This window comes from Lissotriton vulgaris, chromosome 2_2 (assembly GCF_964263255.1).
Source record: "Lissotriton vulgaris chromosome 2_2, aLisVul1.2, whole genome shotgun sequence".
NCBI classification, from domain to species: Eukaryota; Metazoa; Chordata; class Amphibia; order Caudata; family Salamandridae; genus Lissotriton; species Lissotriton vulgaris.
Genome location: NC_141688.1, coordinates 300010482 through 300036515, shown reverse-complemented (window position 1 = coordinate 300036515; position 26034 = coordinate 300010482).

Here is a 26034-nt window from a genome sequence, read left to right as displayed (position 1 = left end):
AAGTTGGTAAATTCCTTGACGATGTTGAATAATTCCTTGCTGTTGTGGGCGTTGCTATCTAGTCGGTCCTTGAAGCGGCTTTCTTGGCATTCCGGATCAGTTGGTGGTGTATGCGGGTGGCGTTTTTGAAGGCGTCCTTGGTGCTGGTGGTTGGGTCTTTTTTCCAGGCCTTCTCAAGGGAGCGACAGAGTTTCTTGGATTTCTTAAGATCATCGTTGAACCAGGAGGCCTTCTTGCTGCCTAGTTTGATTTGTCGTTTTTTCAGTGGTGCTAGGATGTCGGTGCTGTTGGATAACCATTGGGTGAGGTTGGTGGCTGCTTGGTCGGGGTTTGAGGAGTGGGCGGGGGGGTTTTGAAGAAGCGATGAGGAGATCTGGTCGAAGGTGATTTTGTTCCAGTTTCTTCGCAGAGTAGGTTGAGGATGGTTGTTGGATGTGGACTTGTTGTAGGTAAAGTGAACGCAGCTGTGGTCAGTCCAAAGGAGAGCTGTGGTGTGGCTGAAGGAGACATGTTTGCTGGAGGTGAAGATAGGGTCGAGTGTGTGACCTGCGATGTGGGTGGGGGTAGTGACAAGTTGTTTAAGTCCGAGGTTGGCGAGGTTGTCCAAAAGGGTGGTGGTGTTGCGGTCGTTGTTCTTCTCAAGGTGAAAGTTGAGGTCTCCCAAAAGGATGTAATCCTCGGAGGGGAGCGCGTGTGGAGTGATGAAGTCCGTGATGTCTTCACTAAATTGTGCGCGGGGTCCTGGTGGCCTGTAAAGGAGGGTGCCTCTGAGTGTGGTCTTGGGGTCGATGTGGATCTGGAAGTGAAGGTGTTCAGTGTTGGCGAGATTGATGTCTGAGCTTGTTGAGATGCGGATGGATTTCTTATGGACGATAGCGATGCCTCCTCCTGTTTGGCCGGTACGGTCCTTGCGAATGATCTTATAGCCTTCCGGGATGGCAATGGTGATGTCTGGGGCTGATGTGGCGTTCATCCATGTTTCTGTTAGGAAGGCGACGTCCGGAGAGATGGCGTCTAGTAGATTCCAGAGGTCGATGGCGTGCCTGTGGACCGAGCGGGTGTTGAGCAGGATGCATTGTAGGTGGTTGGGGTCGGATATCTGTTGCGTGTTCGTAGATGAGGAGTTGTTCTTGGTGCCGTCGAACTTGCAGGAGTTGCAAGAGAAGGGTCCATGGGTGTGTCCAGGAGCGGCTTGGACGCAGTTGGGGGAACGGCCGGGGTTAAGGGCTAGGAGGGTGGTGGCATCGTAAGTAATGCGGGAGGGTGGGCATTACGAGGACCAGGGGGTCTGGCGCTGGGCGCGGTCCAGGCGCGGACGGGCGTAGACGGGCTTACCTTTGGCGCACCTTCGGCGCGGCCGTAGCGCGTGGACGCTGCGCGTTGGGACATCAGGCATAAATGAAATTCGGAGGGGGCGGAGCGTGGGAGGGTCAGCTGGGAGGCGGGGTCTGGTTGGAGACACGGGAAAAATACAAACAATCTGAAATGGCCGCCCGGTGATAAAAACGAAACTGGGGCACAGCCGGAGCTACACTCAATGAATACAGATACTAAGTTCCCAAAAAGACGCTTCAACCACAGTTACATCAGCCGCTATGAACAGTGAAATACTATTAAGCAATGCGAGCATAGACGATGGCAGGCGCTCAACCTTAATGCGTTAATTAATAACAAGCAATGCGATCAAAAAACGATACCAATCGCAGTTAAATCAGCTATGAGCTGTGACAGGGCGGCAGGCAGCAGGTATCAGGGCAGTCAATGCAGGCAGCGAGGAGGAGGCTTCCGATTTTGCGAGAGGAGAAAGTGACTTGTCTGTGCTTTCTTATCCAGTTAATCATATACTGAAAAGTGGAGCTCATCTGCAAAATGTTTCGGTGAGGGACTTTATGGAGAAAGTCAATCTACAAGACAATATTTTGGAATCTTAGCTAATCAATCTCATGGCATGTCAGCGTGGAACAAACGAGTATTGGTTCCGTCGTCATGGGGAATTGAAATGTATGCTAAGAAACTTAGGAACTCCTACATGGTTCCTCACTCTTAGCTGTGCTGAGTATGCATGGGATGACTTACTTCAATTTCTACGAGAGGCAAATGGAAACATACAAAATATAGAATTCAAAACACCTGGAGAACTGTGTTCTTTGGCTCCAGTGAATGTATGCAGATATTTTAATCATAGATTTGATGTCTTTTATTACCAACAAAAAAATCCTCCCCTTGGAGAGGTTTTGGATTTCTTTTGGAGGAAGGAGAATCAAGCGAGAGGTGCTCCTCACATACATATGTTGTTATGGATTAAAGATGCACCCAAATTTGGAACTGATTCGGATGACACAGTGATGAGTTTCATTGAAGAGTATTCAACATGTGCTGTTCCGAAAACTACTGAAGGAAATAGTTTAAGGCAACAAGTTTTACGCTTTCAATCCCATCGTTGTGGAAAGTACTGTTGTCGAAAATTTGGAAACAAGGATAAGTTCTACACACAATGTCGTTTTGCATTTCCACGACCAGTGATTTCTAAAGGAAGAGTAAATAATTTGATGTCTTCTCTGCGACATACTGTGACGAGGAAATCACCAAAAAATACATACAATTTAAAAAGAAACAAAGAGTCCAAGTATAATAACGACTACAACCCAGTAATTTTGTCCATGTGGAATGCTAACATGGATATTCAGTTTGTTGCTGACAACTCTATTGCTGTGGCTCGATTTGTGACGTCTTACATCACAAAAAAAGAAAAGACAGAACTGAAGGAAATGTGGGAGGACGTTTCACATGAAAAGAGTATAAGTAAAAAATTATACAGTTTCAGTCTGAAGATGTTGTTGCATCGTGAAATTGGAGCATATGAATGTTCTGATCGGTTATCATCAGCAAGTCTCTATGCCAAATCTAGATCAATCATTTGGGTGAGTCTAGGTCTTGCTGCAACATGAAACCGATTATTGAAATCTGTACAAGAAATAGAGTATTTGGCGGAGAAAGAACCAAACAGTACAGATATTTTGAAGACAAACATGTTGGATACATACTATCCAAATAGAAGTATTCACCTTGAGAACACTTCTTTGTATGAAGTTCTGCAACACTATAGTTATAAAAGGAACATCACAGAAGATATCAATAATGGAAAATGTGCTGTCATTGGGTATGAAGGATGTCTAGTGAAGCAGAGAAAAGGCCATTTGATTAATCAACGAAAATTGAGTTGCGAATCTCCAGACAAAAGAGAATTTTACTATTTAGCTCTTTTGCAACTCTTTAAACCATGGCCTACAGAAGAGGAACTACTTGGAGATTTTCTCTGTTACGAAGACTCTTTTAATGCAACCAAGGATACCATAGAATGTCCTGTTTTTCCGAATTATCTGCAAATGTTGAACGAAGAAATAGAGCAAGAAGCCACAATTGCTGAAGAGATTGCAAGAGACAGTTCTCAAGACAGTCAGAGTTCTACTTCATTGAGTCAGGATCCACTAGGAGGACCAATTATCTAAAACGAAGCTGCCACTGCCATGGATGAGGTGGAAAGAGCTATGGAACAAGCTCAAGAGGATGTAGTTAACTTAAAAGATTTGGTAAAGCAACTAAACGTTGAGCAGAAAAAGATATATGACGAAGTCCTAGAACAGATTGAACATGGATTCAGACATGAGAAAAAAGAGTGCTCATGTACATCATTTAAGCCTGTCCAACTGTACGTAAGTGGAGAAGCGGGAACAGGAAAAAGTTTTCTGATTAAAGCCATTTTAACTTATCTGCAGAAAAGGACTGAATCACCGCTGTCTTGTGTTGTAACCGCTCCAACTGGACTGGCAGCACATAACATTAAAGGGATTACTCTACATCGTTTACTGATGCTGCCAGTTGAGCATGATAATAAATTGCATTATAACAAGCTATCTGGAGATGCGTGTTCTGATGTTTCCAGAGTCCTGAAGAAAATGAAACTTCTTATCATTGATGAAGTAAGTATGGTCTCAAATCTAATGCTTGCTTTTGTGCATTTGAGAATGCAAGAAATTCTTAGAACAGAGTATGATGTGTTATTTGGAGGAAAACACATTATTGTTTTTGGAGATCTACTGCAGTTGACTCCAGTAAAAGGGCAACCAGTGTTTAAAATGCTCATGCATGAAGATACCAGGAAGTCCCTTGGAAGCATTGGAAACGTTAATATATGACTAAATTTCAAATATGCAGAACTGCTTCAAAATATGTGACAGGCAAAGGATGAAGATTATAAAAATATTCTACAAGATGTAAGAATCGGAAAAGTAAGTGAGCATGGGAAAGAAGCTTTAGATGCTCGATTAATTTCAAATTTCTATCCAAATGAAAACATTCTTCCAGAGAATATTTTTAAGAAAATTACTGAGAAGAAATCTGGGATATGTTTGATGCCAACTCTGCAAGAATGTTCCATCTTCAACAACAAAATGTTAAAGTTAGAAAATGAAGAGATTGTGAAACTGGAAGCAATAGATAAAATAGAGCATATGGGTGCAACAATTATTTTGTCAGAAAATTTTAAAACAAAATTGGATTCATTAGAGAAGAGTATATCTAAAACAGCTAGTTTTGAAAAGACTCTAAATGTGTGTTTAAATTGTCGTATCATTTTGAGAAGAAATTTAAATGTTGAAAGAGGTCTGGTAAATGGAGCTATGGGTCATGTTGTTGATTTTCTGAATTACAGAAATAGAGATGGAATTGAATTTTAAAAAATTAAATTTGATGGCATTGAGCAAGTAAAACAAATCAGTTGTTGTTCTGCTAGATTTTTGCTTGTAAAAGACTTATATGTTCATCGAAAACAGTTTCCTGTTTGTTTGGCATATGCGGTGACAATTCATAAATCTCAAGGTTTAAGTGTAGATAGTGCTTTGGTGAACATTGGAAGTTCTGTGTTTAAAGAGGGTATGGCATATGTGGCATTATCACGAGTCAGAACTTTATCAGGATTGTACTTGATTGAGTGTGATGAGACAAAGATTTGTGCAGAGTTAGATTGTGTTAAAGAATACAATAGGTTAAGGAGAGAGTATGCTCCACATTTGCCTCAATATCCTCTGTTTGAAAAACGTGTGGTGGGCCGAAAAAGAACAAATGAGAATAATTGCAGTGAGGTAGTAGCAAAAAGACAAAAAGTAGATGAAACTGTAATTGTAAGCAGAAAGAAAAAGGATTCTGTTGAAGATGTTGTTGGATTTCAGTTTGAAAACAGTTCTGGTGTCAACTGCTATGCTAATGTAGTGGTTAATGTTGTTTTTTTTCTTAAAACTTTACAAGAACAGATTATTGAAAATCGGGATCAAATATTCTGCGGTTTATTGAATTTTGTGTTTCAGAAATGTAGCAGTGATAGAGCAAAAACAGAAAGTGTTTCAGATATTGGAAATCTTTTAGACATATGTTCAGGTCAAAAAAACATTTCACAAAATATTCAGCAGGATTGTCAGGAATTTTTAATGTATATGTTTGGTGTATTGAAAGATGAAGGTGTAGATGTAGAAAATCTTTTTAGGCTTTCTTATCAATGGCAGCATGACTGCAACAATTGTAGTTTATCAAGTAGTACTAGAATAGCCACTGAAAGATTTATATATTTGACTTTACCAGACTGCAAATCAGTGTCTTTTAATAATCTAGTTAAAGCAGCTGATCATAATATGGTTTGTTCCCAATGTAAATGTCCAATGCTGTCCACATTATTTATACAAACTTATGGACAGTTTGTCATTTTAATGTTTCAATGATGTAGACCTGATGGAACTAAATTGACAACTTCTATTAAAAATGTTGTGGCTTCTCAGTTATCAATTTCAGGAAGAACCTTTGTAACTGTAGCTATTATTTATCATGACGGCCCTTCAACAACATCAGGACATTATACAGCTTATTTAAAATGTCGAAAAGGTTGGTCTTTCTGTAATGATACTCATTTGACTTTCAAACAATGTTTGCCTTTTGACTTAAAAAATTCTTACCTAGTGTTTTTAGAACCGAAATTTAACTAAAGGTAATTGGCCTATGAAGACGGGAGCAGTTAATAAAAGTTACTCTGCTATTTAAAATTATATTGTGAGTAAAAGTGATGAACATAATTTAAAAAATCCAGTTCTCATATAGGTACTGTAAGTGGATCTCATAGTAAGTGATATCAGTATTATAGGAAATGTTGAACATGAGTGATCCAGAGATCCGAATATGAATAGTTAAACATTGTGAAAATGTTGTATGAGCTTTTCTTTCAAAACATCGGGTAAACGGTAATTTCAGAGTTTGAAAATAGACTGATAAATCTGACACTATTTGGCCGTAAGGAATAGTGTTGGAATGAGCAAAGAGTCATAACTTAACACAAGGAGGAAATGAAAAAATTGAGACATATTTCAGATGTTCTTAGAGTTTTTTTATAGAAAGTCGATGAAATGGAACTTTTAGAGAACAGCAGAGTATTTTCCTACGAAAAGGACCTTCACGAGCTACTATTTGGCCTCAAGAAAAAGTAAGTGGATCAAAGATTAGTGTAAATATGTGATTTGTAAGTTTATATGGTTTTTTTTAAACACAATTTTTTAGATTGTGTTTTTTTTCCCCGCTGTCATATGATGAATATTTTGAACTCACTGTTTTTAGTGAAATTCAATACATTCTGAGAACAGCAAAAATAAACTATATAACATGTTGTAGAAGTTATTCTATAGTTTGTTTTGTGTAATTTATATTGTATTCCCATTGTCTCACACTCACTTTCTCTTTTCCATCCTTTTTCAGCTCTCTTTACTCACTCACACTGCCTCACTCTGTTTCATCCCCGTTCCCTTACTCCACTTCTTTCACAACCCCTCAATCCCATTTCAACTGTCTGCATCTCTCTATCCTTTGCACGACTTTTCAGCTTTCAGTCTGTCTGCTTTACTTCCCTTTTCCGTCTTTTCCTCCTTTGCTCTTTTACTAATTCCTCTTTACTCACTCATCTCTTTTTTCGTACTCTGTCACTATAACTTACCCATTCTCTCTAACTTATCTTTGTTTGCTTCTTACTTTTATCCTCTTTTTCGTTTACTACGACTTTTTCCTCAGTCTCTCACTCTCCTTGTGTTATGCTCATTTGTGTTTATCTACCTTCTAGCTTTTTTCTTACAACAACTTCACTGTTCCTCTCTCATCATTCTTCACCCCAGTTCTTTTACTCCGGTTCCGTTACTACACCACATTTCCTATCTTTCAGTATCCTTCTTTTTAGTTTCATCACCGAATCACATTCTCTCAGTGTCATTGCTTTAGTCCTCTCCCCCTCTTGTTCCTTGTTTTGCTCCCTTACTCATTTTTCTTTCCTTACTCATTGTATTCCACTTCACTCACTCCTTCCCTTAGTCCCTCTGTGTACTTACTTCCTCACTCCTTTTCTCCCAATCCTTCTATATTATCGTCACTCCCTTCATCCCTTCATTCTGTGACTCCCCTTCACTCACTCTCAGTCATCTTCCATTCCTCTTTCTTGTAAATGAATCCTCAATCAGACTCCTTTCCCTCTCACTCATTCCCCTTTTACTTACTCTTCTTTCTTGATTTAGTTTTGCTAACTCACATTCTTTTAGTCTCTTACTTACCTTCACTTCATTTCTCTCATCTTGTCTTCCTCTCTGTCACTGAATTTATCTGACTTACTCTTAGTAATTTGCTCTTCTTCTATTTCTTTTACCCTCTTTTTGTCCTTCTACATTACTTTGTTTCCCTTTCTGTATCCTTCACTCTTGCTTTTTTCTTAGTACACTTTTATGATTTTTAACCTCTTCACCTGTCTCTTTTATTTTAATATATATTTTACTAATTATAACTTTTTTTTTCTTCTCTCTTTCACAGATACAAAGTGTAGAAAAAATATGTAATTAAGTTTACATTAATTATATGGTAAGTATGACTAAAAAATGTAGTTTGTCATCATCCTTTGCTTTAACCTCACTACTTTTCTCTCACCCTACCTCACCCCTATTTCCTTACTCTGTATACCTCACTTATTCTTATCCTCCATATTTACTTCTCTTTTCCTTACTTTCCTACCACATTCAACTTCTTTCAGTCCTCCTGCTCACCCACACTCCCTCACTTTCCTTTCTTTTCTGGTTCACTCAGTCCTTCTGTCACTCCTTCCTTTTCTCTCTCTGTCCTTTCTCTCTGTCACTCCCCATGTCTTTCCTTTTCTCAGTTACTTCCTCTAACACCTTTTCTCTGTCTTACTATCTATTACACAGTCCCTTTGTGTTCTATCCTCCTGCTCTCTTTCTCTTTACACCACTCTTTCTGTCCCCTTTCTTAATGCTCACTTCTTCATAATTAAAAAAAAAAAAATGTTAGTGCGCTAACGGGACGCGCCCCGGTACGCGCACCGGGGTGCGCCGGAATACTGCGCTCTCTAGTGCGCTCACCGACTGGTACGTGCACCGGGAGCGCTCCAGGGCAAAAAAAATATGAATATACATAAAAAAATACTATTACATAAATATATAATATAGGACTCATTTTAAAAAATATTGCATTACATAGGTATAGAAAATTGCTATTAAAAAACCTTTGAAATTCACTGAAAAAACCATAGGTTTCACACCAGTTATAGTTAGGAATTAGCATTTAAAAAACCTATGAAATTCACTAAAAAAAACGTAGGTTTCACACCAGTTATAGTTAGGAATTAGCATTTAAAAAACCTATGAAATTCACTGAAAAAACCATAGGTTTCACACCAGTTATAGTTAGGATTTAGCATTAAAAAAACCTATTAAATTCACTGAAAAAACTATTGGTTTCACACCAGTTATAGTTAGCAGGAAGTTTTACTCGGATAAAACCATTCAAATTCCCACGTTATAGTTAGTTGGACTCACTATAACTTGCGCGTGCAATGCACTGCTGATGACATCACATATTACATCACTCATGACATGGTCAGTGACATCACTCATGACATCACTGATGACACCATCCTTGTGACAGAGTGACAGACCTCCTTTCACTGTAATGTAACCCATGAAACACATATTGAAAAATAGAAATTAAAATTTTCAAAAAAATGGAGATACCCATACCAGTTACAACAACCAATTCAATAATTCCACCATCTATATACACATCCACTGATTCACCAACAGTTCTATATAGTCACTCATACATATACTCACTCATCATATGTAGTGATTCACCTATACACACCGACAGTCATCCAAAAGTTACTCTCACAATACTCACACATGCAAGTAAACTATTGAACATCCATTTATTTGCATATACAGCTATACACACACTACCACCTTACTTCTAAGGAGACTTACACATACTTACTCTCTTAAACAATCACTTATTGAAACACATCATTATTTAAATAGGAACTCTTTCAATATCTCACTCTCACATATACTCACTTATATACATCAATACTCACATATACTAGATTAACACATATGTAGTTACTGATAAAGACACTAGTGACACAGTCATTGACTCACTAACACACACATATACACATTCATCCACACATACAGTTCTGCACATATGCTGTTTTCAAAACACATACAAGAGAGAGTTAGTCATTCATGCATCTATGTGATAAGTAATACCCCCACCAAACCATACAAACACTCATACTGATACTAAAAAAAATCTAATAACCCATATACCTACACATGTACCTACTCACCAACCCATGCAGCCACTTATACACAAAGTGAAACACTAATACATATATATAAATATTTAAACATTACTCACTAATATATGTATTCACTAAGAAACACTTATTTAGCCAGTTAACTAATTAATTTTTATAAAAACAAAACATCCATTTAGACACTTATTTAAACATTTATTCTTCCATCAACATTTACATATACATATATATAAAACAAATTTATTTTTCAGAAAGACACATATTTACTGGATGGTTTCATCAGTGATGTCATGAGTGATGTCACTGACCATGTCATGAGTGATGTAATATTTGACGTCATCAGCAGTGCATTGCACGCGCAAGTTATGGTGAGTCCAACTAACTATAACGTGGGAATTTCAATGGTTTTATGCGAGTAAAACTTCCTGCTAACTATAACTGGTGTGAAAGCTATGTTTTTTTCAGTGAATATATATATATATGTATATATATATATATATATTTATATATATTACCTACTGGTGGTCGCCAGTAGGTAGTTATAGTTAGGACCTACTTTCCATAGGAAATCCACAACATTCTATTTGGAATAACTTTGGTGCCGGTGGACGAATCTTCGCAAATTTCTCCCAAAAAATGGCATGCTCCGCTCCGCTCCTTCCCGAAAGTTTCGGGGTGATTCGTCAAGGGGGGTCAAGAAAAAAGAGGGGTCCCAAAACGTGTCTGCTCAATGGTAATCTCCATAGGAAACTTAAGACATAGCTACAGCCTGAACTGTTGAACGGAATTACACAAAACTTGGCAGAGAGATAGCTCTTGGTCCAGAAAGTACACTTTTTTAAATGGTGTAGTTCCTTTCAGTAGCTTTTGAGATATTTAAATATTTACAGATATCGATATTTGAGAATTGTCAGATACGGTTGGCTGAGCCCTCCGAGCATGAGCTTGCCTCTGATTGCTGCCAACACTTCAAACCAGGAAGTATTGTGCCTCAGACCAAGTGAGAGGGAAACATTTTCCTGTTTTAACCCACGTAAGCAATTCATTCATAATTCATGGTAGGTTAATGCCACACTTCATGTTTGGTTATACACTTGGTGAGAATTGGCGTGCACAGTTGGTGTTAATGAGATTTATTCACCTTTTTGCCACTATAATTTCTATATGCATGAAGTGTATAGATGCTGTTCTTATGAAATTTTATCTTTGCGATAATTGATCTGAATAAATGAATCTATTTTGGACTCTTTGTCCATTATAGAGGTAGGGTTTCATCTGTTCGGTATTTGCCAACCGCAAGATGGCGGTTCGACATTGAAAATAGACATTCGAAGAGAATTCGTTGCCTCTCGTGTTGTTGGCCAATCGTAAGATGGCGAGCGTTTTGATGTTGTAAATTTATCGGCTTTTAGGAACTTTCCCTTTGTCTTATCTTTATTTTTGGAATTTTGAGTCATTCGCTTTGCGGTGCAAAATGTTGGGGTTACGGTATTGTCAGGTATATCATCCGATGTTAGGGATAGATTCTTGTTAACATCCAGGGAGACTAAGATGGCGCCCGCTATTGTACACAAACATCATGTGACCTTTCAACCACAGCTGTCATGAATCTCCATCAGGCAGCGCGGGACTTAGTCAGTATAAAATCGGGCACCAATCTTAGACCCAAAGAGACGCTTCCAGAGGAATACCACCCCGTGTTAGATTCCCGTCTTTATTTTCTTGGACATCACGATTCAATGTAAGCGAGTCTGAAGCACTAGCGGTTAGCAGGGGTCTCTGGCAGTGTAAGCCTGTCTATCTTTTGCACGAGTGGCTAGCACACGTGTATTATTTAGATGCCGGGGGCAAATTCATTTAATACCTCTCTCTTTTCCCTAGAGAGATACCTTTAGTGAGAGACTCCGGTCCTGCAAATTTATCCCAAAATAAACGTTCTGAAGTAGAACGAGAAAAACCCTAACCGGGGCTTCGTTTTGGCTCTCTTAAGGTATGTTATTATCGGAATGCTTCAGACATGATAAAGTGTAGGCAGTATAACAACACGGGGCATCCAACTAATATATACAAACCCTTTTCTTCAGATTGTCTTGCTTTTTACCTTGGCCCTATCGGATGCAATGAGAAAGGAGCTGTGGTTTTTTGCATAACTAGAAGAAGATAACACAACATTAGCCTTGAATATTATTTAAGGTATTTTGTGTGGAGCTTTATATAATCTCCTTCCTTAAGTACACTGAGAATTGGATCTGTTTGACCCCTTTTTTTCGTTTTATCTTTTTCAGTCTCTGCCGTGAGTGACAGCAGGTCACCATTGGCATACGAAATTGTTTTTAACTAATGAATAACTAAGAGAGTATTTACAAATATATGAGGTAATTTTACCCTTCTGTTTACAATGCGGTATAATGTTCAAGGCATCTTGATCAGAGTAGTAGATAAAACCCCATGAATGACTTAGAGCAGGGGTATGTTGATACTAAGCAGGGACTAAGATGAGTCCCATGGCACTTTATTTATTTATTTATTTATTTATTGCTATTTGTAAAGCGCAACATATACCCGTAGGCGTCTTGGCGCTAGTTGTTTGCAAAAGTCTAGATGATGTTAAAGTTCTCTAAAAAATTACCCTTGTAGAGTTATTGAGTAAACAACCATGTTTTGAGTCTCCTACGAAATTGGAGCAGCGTTGGACAGGTTCTGATGTCCAGCGGGAGGGTGTTCCACAGTTTTGGTGCCGCGACCGTAAAGCGACGGTCGCCCCAAGATACTGTTTTGACGCGAGGAATCACTAAAAGATTGTTGTTGGAGGACCTAAGTTGACGGGAAGGCTGATATGGTATCAGTTGCTCACTCAGTGAGTGTGGGCCCTGTCCATTAAGTGTCTTATAGACAATGCATAGTGATTTGAATTTGATCCGGTTCTGGATCGTCAGCCAGTGAAGTCGCGAGATTGCATCTGAAGTGGACACATATTTAGGAATTCCGAAAACCAGGCGAGCTGCGGCATTTTGCCCTGATTATAATTTTCTCAGGACTCTGGATTGTGTATTCAGAAATAAACCGTTACAGTAATCCAGTGACGATAAAACCAGAGAGCTGACTAAGGTTTTGATAGCCGCCACTGGAAGGTAGGGACTGATTTTGAGTTTATAGTGGGCTGTGGAAGCCACTTTATTTGCATGGTCCATGAAATTGAGGCCATCATCAAAGATGACACCCAAATTTCTTACCTTGGGGACTGGTTTGGGAATGGCTCCAAAACTGGCTGGCCACCATTCGGCTGACCAGCTCGGTAAAAGAGGGCCAAATATCACTACTTCAGTTTTTTCTGAATTAAGTTTTAAGCAGTTAGTTTCTTTATTATAGAAGGCCGGTTCAAATATCCAGAACTAAATATGCATAAATGTTCAAGAAATCTGGATTAGATTAGTATCTAAAACCCTAATAATAACTTTTAGTAGGGGTGTGTTTATTCGAAATAGGGACTTAAGACAAGATGAGCCCCTGGTACTCTCTTTTAGGAGGCGGTTCAAAAATCCAGGATTATTTTCTTTTGCACTGTTTAACAAAGTATTACAATAATTTCAAGAGAATGATGTATGGCATTTTGGAATGGTGCTGAATTTAAGAGAGGGTAGTGTGAATGGAGGTTAAGTTTAATATGTGAGCCAGTCAACCAAATCAGTTCGAATTTTAACATGTATGTTGTTTTATATGTTTTTATTAGATTTTGCTATAGAAAGTGGGAAGAATTTGTTTTTGTCCTGATGAAGGTGGGCAGCTATCCCCATTGGACCCACCGAAACGCGTCGATGCTTTAACTTTGGGAAAACACCACGGATATATGATATATGCAAACAACAGCTTTTGATTATCTAGCTTGAATTTTGTTTCTGCCTAAAGCTTTGTGCATACAATTCACCTATCTATGGGTCCCAGTAACGTGGTGCTCCCTGACTTGAAACTGATTTTTCTTGCTGTGTCCCACATGCTGATTTATGTTGTTCAATTAAATGTTTTTAACTTGTCTTTTATATTGTGCAAGGAATTTTTAATTATGTAGCTGTTTCTGTTATAACTTTGGTAATAAATTCTAAAGCTATCTTTTTTTTTATTTTGCTTTTGTACTGATTTGTTTTTCTGGTTCATAGTGTGAAACTCTGTGAGTGGGTCATATATATCTGGTTGAACGCTTAGTGTGGCTGCAAGATTGAGTTGTTACATTGGTTTTCCAGGGGAGTTTTTTTTGACAATAAACCCACATAAGCACCATCTATATATTTATGGTGAAAACGTATTATTATGTCTTGCTATATAATGCGTTTCACTTTTTTGGAGGGTTGTTGATGTTTGGAAGCACCGAAGCGCCAATGAGCTGCCTACTGGTAACCGCACACGCTTTAATAAATGCCTGCATGATTATAATCGTTATGAGAGTTTCCTGGACAGATAATGTGATAGGTGCCTATCAATATTTGCTGGAACATTTTATGCTGATTTTATTTGCCAATCTCTTGTAAAATAAACGATGTGTGATGTACTATTGATAGAGCGCGCAGGTCATCCGACTACAATTTTACAATACTCACCTTGGCCCATAAATCAATAACTCAATATTTTGATCAGGTAACCTTCGCTCTACTACCAGAATATTTTACCTACTAGGTCCTATACCATTGACTTACTAATCCTTGTCACTGGTACATGTAACCCTTTGAATCAGGGAGTTAGTTTGAAGATAGATAAATATACAGCAACATTTGCACTCATATAATAACCCAGACTCGGGAAGGTTTAAACTCTTTTTATCTAAATTTCTTAAATGGTCATCTTCCAAAGATTAAATACCACAAGACTCTCAATAATGAAAATCAGAACCAGAATGTAACTATGCAAAAGATGTATTAAACTGATTTTGATCATTAGGAAAATAAGGGAAGGTAAGAAAAGGAACATGCTAATAAAAACGATTTGAGCCGGTATTTAAAGGGAGGGTAAAAAAGGAACACGCTAAGTAATCAAAAACAATTTTGTAATTTTCTCAAAAGGGAAGGTAAGAAAGGGAACATGCTAATCAAAATGATTTTTCTCAAAGAGTTTAACCATAGGGTGGGTAAGGAAAGGGAACATATATATGTATAATCAGAGCTTTCATGTGTATGGAGGGTAAAAAGAAGGAACAAGATATACGATGACAAACCCACACAGATTTATATTTATCTAAAATGGTGTGAAGACCAACCCTGGCCACGGGTCAGTTGAAAGACAGGAGAACCCCAAAAGTTGCAGTTGCCAGTAGGCCAGCAGGTGCAGATTAAAATCAGATTTGGATCAAGACAGGACCACCAAAGGTTAAGACCGGCACCCGCAGTTCAGTTGCAAAGCCTGCTCTACTCCCTCTCTGCAGCTAACAGCCAGAACCCCGATTGAGTTATCGATTTCACCGACAAAGTGCTTCGCCAGCACCTCAGCTTCCCGGACCCTGATTGGGTCAGCGAATCTTCTGACAGAGTGCTTCGCAACCCCTCTGCTCTCGATGACCTAGTGAGTGCGTTGGGTCAGTGACAGGTCAGCTATTTGGACAAGTCAGACAAATTAACTAACTAAGCCTACCCTAGTTATAATATTTCCAGGTCAGTGTACCACCCCCCAATGTTGCAAGTGTAAGGATCCCCAATTTTGATTGGTCAAAGAGTGAGGAGAGGTCATCACACCACACCACATTTTGATACCTAAGTGTTGAATATTAATTTTACGTTCCCGCCCATCAATTTATTTTCAAATGACATTTTATTCCAACCAACAATGAATGTTCTATTGGTAAATACATTGTATATCATATAGTCCTCCTCTCGTGTGCTCATTAGTTGATCTTCCCAGGCGCAACTTGGCTGAGAGTGTCCTTGGCTCGAATTCAATGACAAATGATTTCAGCTCCCTCTGGAGTCTTGACATGCGCAGATTGATTTTCAAGATGAAGTAATAACACCTCCCAGGCCCAAAGATTACGATACATGAAACGTAGCAGAGAAATAATTTTAGAACACAGAATAAATGAATACACTGTATACCATGCATCTCTACTCTATACCCATTATTTTATATTTAACTATAGCATTAGGATTAGGCAAAACGAATAGCTTAGCAAAAGCAGCAGTGCAAGCTTCTTGCATGTCAGGACACAGAACAGCCATCTTAGTTGTAGTGCGCAGAAGCAACAGATTCCCTCCAAAGCAAAGAATACATCATGTCAAATGAGTATGACAGACGCATCTGCAGTAGAAACCCTTGCGTAGCAGCAACCATCGTAGATGCAAGCGTATTACAGTTAGTAAAACACATAAGCAAGCTTCACTCGGACACCCAAATGTTTATGTAAAATGTGATATTAGTAAAACAATATGTTGATTAATTTATTAACGTATTCGAGGTTCATGAATACAAGCAAGTCACTTCATGTGCGAATCCTTGCTCCATCACTATGATAATACATGCGCATATTTAGTCTACATCGCACGCACTTCGCCTTCCCAGCTCTGAGTCATGCCTGCACTTGTGTGGTCTGAGTACAGATTCATTTTGGTAATTCTCCATAATGCGCCTTTCGTCTAAAATTAAACTTGAACTAGTCTCTGGATGTGAAGCCAGCAGAAATCTATAGCGGTAAACAGTTTTTTTCCTCGACTCAAAGGTATTGGAGCGCTTTACATAAGCATCAGGTACATTATACAAGGACACATATATATTTTTGTAGGCACAGGGAGAGGAAGTGAGTTGCCCAGAATCACAGGAATCTATCCGACGCCGAGATTCAAACGAATCCCCCAGTTCCAAAGTCAGCACCGCTGTGATATGGCTACGAATCCTAGTTAGAGGTGGCAGTTAATTTGGTGTTTTTCAGTGTTGTGGTCTTTTTCAGGGGTTGCGAAAGTGTGCACACGTATTTAAGTCCTTCTAAGGTGAAGATTTTTATTTTTTCCAAATGGGTGACAATTAGATGGCAATCATAAAGTAACTTGCAAACATTTCATTGTATAATGATTCTCCATTTACATCACTCTGCTCTGAAAACCACTCAAGTGATTACTTTCACGCAGATACCCCAACCAGAGAAATAAGCACATTAACACAGATAACACAACTCCGAAAGGTGGGGCTCCGGGAGGGAGAGTGCTGGTTTGTGAACTGTAAAACAGAGTGAAGGTGTGAGGAGAATAGCTCACCATCAGCTTCAGCATTCCCTGTGCCTGTTCTTTCGTGATTGGACGGCACACGCCTGTTAGTTTTGGGAGTCTATTAGGCTCACTTTATTGTTTGCCACTTGTGAGAGTGGAGTGGTTGATTGTTGTTCCTTGGAGAGACCCCCAGTTTTTTCATCCCACTTAAAGCCCTGGAAAAAACACCCTGTCAGAGTCGCCTCAAGTTCTAGCTCTGTGCATCATGCATGACTCATGACTTCCAAGTTTTCACATTGCCTATATGCAGGGGCATGGTGAACGCAACCCCACTCCACCCCACCCCTTGCATTAGGAACTACAGCGAGGTGAAGTTCTTTATGGGCCTCTTCAATCTGCAACTCAGTAGACAAAGGCTCAGCTCATAATTAATATGAAAAGGTGGGTGAGTGAGTAAGTGAAGGAATGGGTAAATGGCTGGATGGATTAGTGAAAGGATGAATGAATGAGTGAAAGGGTGAATGGATGGATTTGGAGAGAAAGGATGGCTGGATGAGTGAGTGGAAGGGTGGATGAGGGTAAATAGTTGGATGTATGGGTGGAAGGGTAGATGGATGGGTAAAAGGGTGGATGGATCAGTAAAAGGATGGAAGGATAAGTGAAAGCATGAATGAATAATTGGCAGAATGGATGGGCAAATGGGTGCCTGGATGAGTGAAAAGAAGGATGTAGAGCTGGATGCGCACAAGAATGCATACATGAGTGAAGGGGAGGGTGGAGAGCTGGAAGAAAGGATAGATGGATGAATGAAAAATTGAATGGGTTAGTAAGTCAAAGGAAGGCTGGATGGGTGAAAGGTAATTGGTTGGAAGGATGAGTGAATGGATGGATGGGTGGAAGAGTGGATGGATGAGGGAAAGGATGGCTTGGGTGAAAGGGTATATAGTTGGATGGATGAGTGAATGGATGGATCGATGGAAGAGTGGATGGATGAGTGAAAGTATGGATTGGGTGAAAGGGTGGATGGATGAGTGAAATGATGGGTGGAAGGATAGATAATGGATAGTTGAAAATGTTTGGATATGGATGGGTACACAGATGGAAGGACAGAATGAATGAATGGTGAAAGACTGAATGATGGATGAAAGAACTAATAGATGACAGATGGTAAATTTGAAATGGTGGATATCAGGGGATGGAAGGGAGGATGGATGGCTAGATCCTTGGACAAGAGAGCTCTTCTGGGGAGGTTTGTGATGACTTACTTCACTTTCTTGGTGCCATAAGAGCTTTAAATCAAAGTGGGAGGTATTTAAATGTTCTGGCTACTCACTTGCCTTTGTGTTACTATTCTGTATTTGCTATGTGCTAATGTGTGGGATCTATACATCATGCATATGACATTTTGAGTGACACCCAACTCTACTTGAATATGCCACTAGTAATTGTGATTGTTTGCATGTTTTGTTTTAGGTGTAAAGTTTTAGGGAGAGCCTCATATTGCCACGAGCTGTGCTGGAGATGTATATTGTGTTTGTAGCAATAGGCAAAACATCAAAAATAAACTATGTATTAGTGTATCGACAGTACCTTCTTTAAGAAAGCTGCAGGAAAAGCACCTTTTTGACTTCCATCAGCTAGTGAAACTCTCTGCGAAGCCCCCATAAGCAAAGTCAGATTCCATATTTTAAGTTCCACTTGCTGAAAAATCCATAATGCATTCCCTATAGTGGGTTCATCACAGCAGTCCTCCCTTTAGTTCATCTATGTGTGCCGCCTAACATCTTACAATGGCACTCAGATATGAAGTGAAGAGGAAGTGAAGTGAAGAGATACTTCTATAGTGGAAAACTGTCACCCTACGGGTATCCTGGCGCTTAGATTGAAGAAAGCCATTATAGCAGCGGAATCAGCTGTCTGTGAGAAGGTCTAGTGTTCACTCCGGGGGAACAACCAGGTTTTCAGGCTCTTCCTGAAGCAAGTCAGCAAGTTGATTTGTCTGAGATTCTGGGGCAGCTCATTCCATAGGCGCGCAGCCGCCACACCAAAGGCTCTGCCCCCCAACCGGGATCTCTTGAATCTGGTGACCATTATCAGATTGGCACTAGAGGAGTGAAGTTGCCTCCTGGGATTATACCAGGTAAATATTTCCTGCAGAGGAACAGGTCCCAGATCGTGGACTGCTTTGTAAACAATGCAGAGAGATTTAAAGCAGATTCTCTCCTTGATAGGTAGCCAATAAAGATCGCTCAAAGCCAAAGCTGTAGAGGGCCTACGCTGTCTCTTAACCACCAGCTTTGTGGCCATAGACTAGACTCTCTGCAACCCCTGTAGAATATATTGCTGTGCTCCTAAGTATAGGGAGTTGCAATAGTCCAGTCTGCTTCATATTATGCTCCTCACTACCAAAGAACAAGAGTCATTTGGTAGTAGCGGGAGGATTTTCCGTAGCATGCGCAATAGGGAGAGACAGACACTGATGGTTTTATTGACCTGTGACTCCATTTGGAGATTGCCATCCACCAGGACCCCCAGGTTCCGCACCGTTTTGGCAGGAGTCAGAGGTTCATCCTCAGGGGTAAGCCTGAACTCTGCCAGTAGAGGTCGAGACACTCTAGTAGCAGGACCGAACACCACCTCTGTTTTCCCCCCATTAAACAGCACTGTGTTTTTTCTGAATCAGTCAGCAGTCTGGCGCATGCACTCCTGGAATGTTTCCATAGATACCGCTTGGTTTCCTTCCAAGGAGAACACCAGTTGAGTGTCATCTGCATAGTTGACCATGTCAATTCCATAAGATTTAATGATGGGAAACAGGGGACGCAAATAGATATTAAAGAGGATAGGGCTGATCTTGGAGCCCTGTGGTACTCCGTGATGTACTATGGATTTGTCAGAGTTAAAACGCGTCATAGACACAGCCTGTTGTCGTCCTGACAGACAGGATTGTAGCCACTGCAAGGCCCATCCTTTAACCCCTATACTCTTCAATCTTTCCACTAGCACTGTGTGGCTCACCGTATCGAATGCGGCTGACATATCCAGTAATACTAGGACTGAGGAGTTCCCATTGTCAGCGCGCATTCGTAAATTGTCTATTACTGTGGCCAAGGCGGTCTCAGTGCCGTGTCCTGGAGGAAAACCAAATTGGTCCTTGTCCAGCAGCTGATTGTCTTCCAGATAACATGACAGGATTTTGCTGACTGTCTTTTCTAAGATTTTGATAGGATAGGGCAGGAGGGATATGGGTCTAAAATTCTCTGGAGTTGTAGGGTCCAAAGACGTTTTTTTAACAGGGGGGTCACCACTGCCTGCTTCCATACCTCTGGCACCTCTCCTGCTTCCAAAGACTGACAGCAGATTTGTCGCAGCCAGGGAAAGGTTTCCTGCCCAAATGTTTTCCAGATTTTGTGTGGAAGGGGATCGAGGGGGGATCCCGAAGACACACTTTGGGCGAGATGATTAAAGAAGTCTTCCGTAGGGGGTTGAAAGTATTCCAGAGAGGTGTCTACCCGGGATCCATCATACACCTTCCTGCGAGACTCATCCTGGCTCCCTATGATCCGTGGGCTAAAGTTCCCCAACAAATTTTAGAATTTTCTCTTCAAAATAAGAGGCAATCTCGTCGCAGATTTTCTGCGATGCAACTACCTTGTTGCTGATGCAGGCTGGACTAGAGAGATCCCTGAAAATATTGAAGAGAGTTTTTGTACTGTTGGGTGCTTGCAGAATGGATTTAGCAAAAAAGTTTGCTTTGGCCTTAGCAATAGACTCCTTATATTGGGACTGTAGTAATCTCAAATCTATTTTATCTGACTCAGAGTAGGCCCTCCTCAATTTTCTCCCAGCCTTTTTGCATGCTACAAGAAGCAGTTTCAGCTCCTCGTTATACCAGGGGTCCGAAGTCTTTTTTCTGTTCTTAAGTCTTTTTACTGGGGCTAGTAGGTCAAGGGTATCGGCTACATAGGTACAGTAAATTTGATAGTTTTCTCCTACGGAAACAGAACGGTCAAAAGATTCTATTTTGGAGGTGGCATATGGGTCCTGTTTTTCACTAATTTAGCCCATTCTCTTCCTTTTTGATAGGTTACCGGCCGATTGTTACTATCTTCTACACCAGATATCAGAATACCAAAATGAATAAGGGAATGGTAGGTCCAATTCTGAGGCAGGACCTCAACAACCTCAGTCTCAGTCTGATTCGCAAACAAAAGGTCTAGGGTGTGCCCTCCTAAATGAGTCAGCTGATGAACCAATTGATATAAGTTAGAGTTCTCACATGTGTGCCTTAAGTCTCTCAAATGATTGTCTAACTAATTGTTATCCCACAGGTTAAAATCTCCTAAAACAATCATTCTGGAGTGGATTAGACTCAAGTTGGTAATGATATCAAATAAGGTTTGGTAATGAGTGTCTAAACCTGGGCGTCTATAACAGACCACTCCTATGAGTATCTTACCTTTAGCCACTTGAAGTCAGAAGCCTAGCAGTTCAATCCCTATTACATCGTCTACCTGTAGGGGTGCAAAATTCCACTTTTCCTTAAAAATTAGCCCTTGGTTTGAAGAATATTTTGTATCCATCAGGGCAAGCAAAGCCCATTTCTACAGAGGAGTCAGGGCTAGTCCAAGTTTCTGTTAAAAAGAGAGCGTCCAGATCTATATTCTCTAACATATTGGACACCTCTTAGTAGTGCTTTATCAGGGATCTGCTGTTAATCAGCTCACAGTTCAGAATCTCTCTATATAACCCCTTAGCAGCAAGGAGTGGGCAGTTCCCCCCTCATCACTTTTACCAATATAAAGTAGCTCTTTCCTGGAGTATTTCATCCTGTCTCAATTTGGGCTGCCATTGACAGCATGGCAGGCGCTAGGTGCGGCCGGAGCGTGGACAGGTGCAGACGGGCTTGCCTCTGACGCGCCTCAGGCTTGCATTTCCTGTCTTAAGTAGGCAGGCAAGTGCTAGAGCCCAACCACTAGAGCGCAACCCTGGGGATACAGCAATCCTGCCCCAAGATGGCGCTGATAAGAAGCGGAAATCCCCGATTCTCGCTAAAATAGCGAGATGAAAGTGTCAAATTTTATGTGCAGGTAAGTGGAGCTAATCGATATGAGATGCTAGTTACAAAGTCTATCTGAGCAGATCTTCCTGACCACTTCTCTCACCAAACATGCCTGCTCAGGACCATGAGTTGTAACCAAAATATCAAACTGGATAACACAATGCAGTAACCATATAAATAGATTATTATCATATGATATACTACAAAATGACCTGCACAACTACTCAAACCGCATACCAAAAAAACATGAAGTGCACTATTGGCTCACCCTAATATAAACTTATTTTGACTTGTACTTAAGTGGTTGTCTATTTACTTTTATACTATTGCTCAACTTCCTCTGATGTGTCTGTAAAACTTACCTTTTGTCCCTATTTCTTGTCCTCAATTTTTACCTTTTGTCCGGAATTTTTGTTCTACATTTTGACACTTTGACATACATTTTTACACTTGCTGTCCTGAATTTACACCCATGCCAGTTTGTCACTCTACACCTCACGGAGAGAGTCAATACACCCTGAGAAGGGTGATTCTGCAGCTGCTGCATCCAGAGTCTTGTGTCTCAGTCAGGGTTCAGACCTAGGTATAGTACCGAGACGGCTCTGCTTTCCGTCACGGATACCATACGTATGTCTCTGGACAAGGGTCTTTCTGTGGTGTTGGTGCTGTTGGACTTGTCCGCAGCATTCGACACCATATCCCATACCATTCTCCTAACAAGATTAAAGGAGATCGGCATAAAGAAATCTGCCCTGGCGTGGTTCACCAGCTTCCTTGCAGATCGCACCCAGCAGGTCAGCATGGGATCCTTCAGTTCCATCTCCACCAAAATCACCAGAGGAGTCCCGCAGGGCTCCTGTCTCAGCCCCACGTTATTTAACGTTTATGTCTCCTCCTTAGCAGATACTATGAGGTCTTTTGGGTTTTCACCCATTTCATACGCTGATGATACTCAGCTGTTGTTTACCTTTAAGACCTTTACCCCGGAGATAAGGCAAGCTTTCTCGAATGGCATGACTGCGGTCGCCGGTTGGATGGCCAGGAACTTTCTCCAGTGCAACGTGGGGAAGTCGGAAGTCATGCTGTTCGGGGAAGCAAAAATTCTGTGGACCCCTGACTGGTGGCCTACGAGTTTGGGAGTGGCACCTTCCCCCAAACAGGTGGTGAAAAATCTGGGGGTCCGTCTGGACCATGACCTCAATCTTGTACATCACGCCAACACCACGGTGGGGTCTTGTTTTCATATCATCAGCCTCCTCCGGAAAGTGTTTCCTCTTCTCCCTGACAACACAAGGAAGACCTTGGTCCAGGCCCTCGTATTGAGTCGCCTCGACTATTGCAATGGTCTTCTTTTAGCGGCCAACGAAGGAGTGCTCAACAAACTTCAGGTGGTGCAGAACACCGCGGCACGCCTGGTGACAAATGCCCCCCCCCAGAACACCATCTCTGCCCCTTCTCAAAAAGCTCCACTGGCTTCCTATCCGGAGACGGGTGGAATTTAAAACCTGCTGTGTGGTTCACAAAAGTCTCCATAACCTAGGGCCGCTCTATCTGGCCGAAAAATTTGTTCATCATCACCCCCCTCGTAATTTACGGTCCAGTAACCAGCTGTTACTACAGATTCCATGACATAATAAGACCAGACAGGGAGGACGGGCTCTTTCTGTTATGGGTCCGCGCCTGTGGAACAACCTCCCCCTCTCCCTTAGACAGTGCTCTAGACATCTAGCCTTCAGGAAAAGTCTTAAGACAACCCTATTTCAGTTTTAGTGCCTGCTAGACCTGTTTCATCTCAGCACTGCGCGGAGATACACTTTCGGGTGTGATTCGGCGCGTTATAAACCTACAAATAAATAAATAAATAAATAAATTCCTGTTCCCCAAATAGTTCCCCCGGTCTTCCTCTCCTGGATCTCACAATTTTACAGCGCGGGGATGCCTACGGGTCACCAGGCGCTCTATAAATCATAAAATAAATAAATAAATAAATAAATAAATAAATAAATAAATGTATTTACCAATAGAACATTCATTGTTAGGTGGAATAAGATGTCATGTGAAAATAAATTGATGGGCGGAAACATAAAATTAATATTCACCACTGAGGTATCAAAATTTGGTGGTGGTACTCTGACCTGGAAATAGTATAACTAGGGTAGGTTTAGTTAGTTAATTTGTCCAACTTGTCCGAATAGCTGACCTGTCACTAACCCAACGCACTCAATAGGTGACTAAGAGAAGAGGGCTGCGGAACACTCTGTCAGAAGATTTGCTTACCCTATCGGGGTTCTGGGTAGTTGAGGTGCTGGCAAAGCATTTTGTCAGTGAAATCGATAACCCAATCGGGGTTCTGGCTGTTAGCTGCTGAGAGGGAGTAGCGTAGGCGTTGGAACTGAACTGTGGGTGCCGGTCTTAATCTTTAGTTGTCCTGTCGTGATCCAAATCTGGTTTTCCCTGTTCTGATTCTGATCTGCACCTGCTGGCCTACTGGCAACCTCAACTTTTGGGGTGTCTGTCTTTCAATTGACCTGTGGCCAGGGTTGGTCTACACACCATTTTAGGTAAATATAAATCTGTGTGGGTTTGTCATCTTATATCTTGTTCCTTCTCTTTACCCTCCCTATACGTGAAAGTTTTTGATTATATATATATGTTCCTTTTTCTTACCCACCCTATGGTTAAAATCTTTAGAAAAATTCTTAAATAGCATGTTCCTTTTTTCCTACCCATCCTATTAGTAAATGATCAATTCATTTCGATTTAAAAGTGTGTTCCATTTTCTTACCTTCCCTATAGTTGAATGATAAAATTGTTTTACAATGGTATGGTTAGGGTTTAGTTAAAGATAGGTAGTTAGTTAGTTAGTTATGATATTACTGTTGATCGGTCAAATGTGATATCATTGAAATGTTATTGATTCTGTTGATGCTGTATTGATTTAATGTAATAACCAAAATTGTTCGTACCTTTATATGTTTTGTCTGGAATCTCCAGGGGCAGAATAGCGGGTGGTAAATGGAAGCCACACTGCAGTGAGGTCACTTACCTAGAGGAAGTTAGTGCATGGTTAGGTAAAACTGGAAGAACTATTTAGGGTATTCTGTATGAATGTGTGAATAAATGATAGCAATGAGTTCGCTAGCAAAACTTTTGTTGTGATATCACCTAGAAAGGGGCACACGGAATGAGTAGCAGGTTCGTCAGAGCTTGATTGGTAGCAGAGGGGTTCACTGGTGAAACTTTGGTCTTAGTATATATCCCGGAGTGGATAAGTCTGAAGGAGTAACAGATTTCTAATGCTTGCATGAAGGGTAGGCGACGGGATCTACTCGTAGTATATGAAGAGTAAACAGAAGGGATTTACTCATAGTAAGTGAACTTTATCAATCCTTTGGAGTAGTCACTCAGGTACAGTGGTACAAAAGGGGGTGGTGATGGACAGAGCATCTGAATCAATCAAACACTCACACCAAGTCAAAAGATCTGGGTTTAATCCATTACCGTTCTTTAGCCCACTCTGCCACCCCAGTTCAGACATGGCTATATGCAAATCAGTCTGACCCTGTGCCTCATGGGAACAGCCCAGCCCGAACTGCCAAGCCATGTCTTCCCTGGACCGGAAACAAGCTTCCGAGGACCGGTTTCTGGCATTCCAGCCGTCTTCAGCCCGGCTTGCTTGAATCCAGTGGCAAAGTAAGCAAGGGACTCACGTCTGAGCATACCCTGCCACACTCATGGCGGCCAAAAGCAGTACAAAAGGGGGTGGTGATGGACAGAGCATCTGAATCATTCAAACACTCACACCCAGTCAAAAGATCTGGGTTTAATCCATCACCGTTCTTTAGCCCAATCTGCCACCCCAGTTCAGACATGGCTATATGCAAATCAGTATGATCATGTTTTCCCTTGGCTGAGTTAAATGAGAGCTAAAGCCCAAATACTAGTCTTGGACACAAGCAAGTAGAAATACAATCATAAACAAAACAACTTTCTTTGTATAAAACTATATAGTATTTTCTTTAAACAATTATCAGTTCAGGGCTACATAAACAAACATTTCATAAAAATAGAGTTTAGAAAAACTCTACACATAACTCATAAAAGCATCACCA